A 2,533-nucleotide genomic window follows, 5' to 3' on the forward strand; every position below is an offset into this window, starting at 1 on the left:
CTGAACTAGGGATAATGAGATACCGCTGTTTGCAAATCTCTCTTAGCCTCAGTCTGGTCTGATCTTTGTAATAAGGAAAAAATCCTTGAGGAAGCCTTTACCACATCACATCTTGCCATTAAGCCTTTCTCGTAGATGGTCATTTGATTTTATGGAAAGAAACGAACGATCCAGATGACACAAGCAGAAGTGGTACCCGGGTGTGCAAATGAGAACGCTGAACATCCTAGTTCCAGCCCTGGGTTGTACTAGTCATGGGACCTTGGGGAGCCCCCTTGCGGGGGAGGGGGGGGTCTCGGTTTCCCCACCTGGGAAAGGGGGCTGGTTGGGGGAAGAGAGGAAGATGGTCTCTCTGCCTAACTGGCAATGAAAATGGAGGTCCACCACGGGGTCCCGAGTCAGAAGGTCAAGTTAAAAAACCGTGTGACTCCCTCAGCGCTTCCTCCAAGAGGGACCACGTGACCCAAACCAGAGCCCCTTTGGCCTCCGTTACATCTATAAAATGAGAGGAATGGTGATCACTAATGGCAGACTTGGGATGATTAGCTACAAACAATTCTATAAGAATAGTTGACAAGCAGAAAACACTCAACCCAACGGTCTACTTTCACGACGTCTGATGCAAATGTACATCGTATCGAATGGCGTCTCATTCGAAGGGTCCCTTTGAGCCAGATCACGGAGCTGAAGTGAAGGCCCACACGACTATCCCGAGCATCCGGGACGGTCCAGAGAGCTCACCTGGACAACTGGACAAATGATCATTTTCTTTTGCCTCAACTGACCGGGTAATTGTGCACGAGTCTCTGCCACTCGACTCTGCGGAATGTCCTTTTGTGGCGTCAGAAGGCCGCGCCGGAGACTGGTAGGAGGAAGTTGAGGGCGGTGTGCGGTCAGGCCGAGACGCGTGAAGCACACAGCTCGTGCCCGCCGTCCGGCTCGGAGTGCCACGTCTGGATCGTTTTCAGACGAGCGGGAAGTCTCTGAGCAGGGCCCACCCCGCATCCACATTAGGTCACCTGAACGAACGCCCATCACTGACCTCAATTCCAAAACCAAACTAAACGAAAACATCGGGCAACGAGGTCAGAGGTGGCATCTGGGTGGTCAGGGCCATCTGAAGAGAGGAAATGAGGAGTTTCTAAGGGCTAACACACACAGAGACAAACAACCTGAAGCCACGTTTATGCATACCCTCGCTGCTAGGTTTCGAAGGTAGCTAACGGCAAACGAGCCACGTTGGCCCGGCCCGAATCTGAGAATCTGACACGGGAACTCGTGCTACACGAGTCAGTTGAAGTAGCAACACGGCAGCTCCGTCCTAACCTCCCTACACCCGCCTATCAGACGTTCCTCCTGGGAAGACGTGACCTGGGCCTCTCCATCTGGTTCCCGCAGGTTTTGACGAGACTAGGGGGGCCCGATGATCAAAGTTAAGCCAGCACGTTAGAGTAACACACTATCCTACCCATGATGCCGGGCTGGGTAAGTCATTTTGCTGCAGCTCCAGGAGAACGGGGAAGAATTCTAGGTTGCTCACGTTTTGGGTGATGATCAGAGCTCCTGAAGCCCGTTCTCCTAAGGCTCCCTGTGGAGCCTACAGAACGTTCCCAAGCGTTGCCACCTACATGGCTGTCCCCGTCAAAGTGGAGGGTTTCTTCAAGGTTGTTATCGCTGGTCAGAATGTTCTTGAAGCCTACGGCAAATGTCTACCCTTTGGGAGGTGGCTTTGATTCTTGGACAGAGCCAATGGCTTTTGAACAAGTTGGGGAGATAGAATTCCTAGCCAAAACACAAGGTGAGGACACGAGAAGGTTGCTTCTTTTGGGCGGTTCATCGACAGGCTCTGAAGGCAACTAATCGTCACAAGCAACAGCAACAGCCCAGGACTGAATGCCTCGTTGGCCAAGGGGACTGCTGGGCCAGACCGCTCCTGTGCAGATTCTGGCGTTTCACTTAAAAAAAAAAAAAAAGACTCACCCCATCATGCCTCGATGACGTGTAAGACAATGCTTGGGTGACAAAGACCCAGCCCAGCCTTTGAGGAGGAGCCCGGGACACAACACATTCGATGGGAAACGAGGTCCTGGCTTTGAGCTCAGCTGGCAAAGCCTCGCTCTCAAGTTTTCAGTGGCACAGAATAGGAAACATTCGTAGTCACTTAGAAATGCAAGTCTCCCGGAGCCCAGCTGTAAGAATTACTTCTCGACGAGGCTCACACACCACAATTTCATCTGAAGGTCTCCTAATGTTTCCTGGTATGTATATAAAGCATACATTTCCATAAGGAAAATAATTATCTGCCTCTACGGCACCGTCCCTTTTGTCTACTGGATGGCAGACAGATTGGTCCCTTTGCGAGCGTCCATTAGGCAGATGGATGGACTTTCAGACATTGAGGCAAGGCCTCCGACACAAAACAAATAGTCATCTGGCCCAACCGATCACAGAACGGATGAGGCCCTCCTGTAACACAGATGCATTGGAAGAAAACACGAGCCCCGTCGTTAAAATTAATACGAGGACGGCAGGA

This window comes from Acinonyx jubatus, chromosome A3 (genome assembly GCF_027475565.1).
Source record: "Acinonyx jubatus isolate Ajub_Pintada_27869175 chromosome A3, VMU_Ajub_asm_v1.0, whole genome shotgun sequence".
In the NCBI taxonomy this organism is placed as follows: Eukaryota; Metazoa; Chordata; class Mammalia; order Carnivora; family Felidae; genus Acinonyx; species Acinonyx jubatus.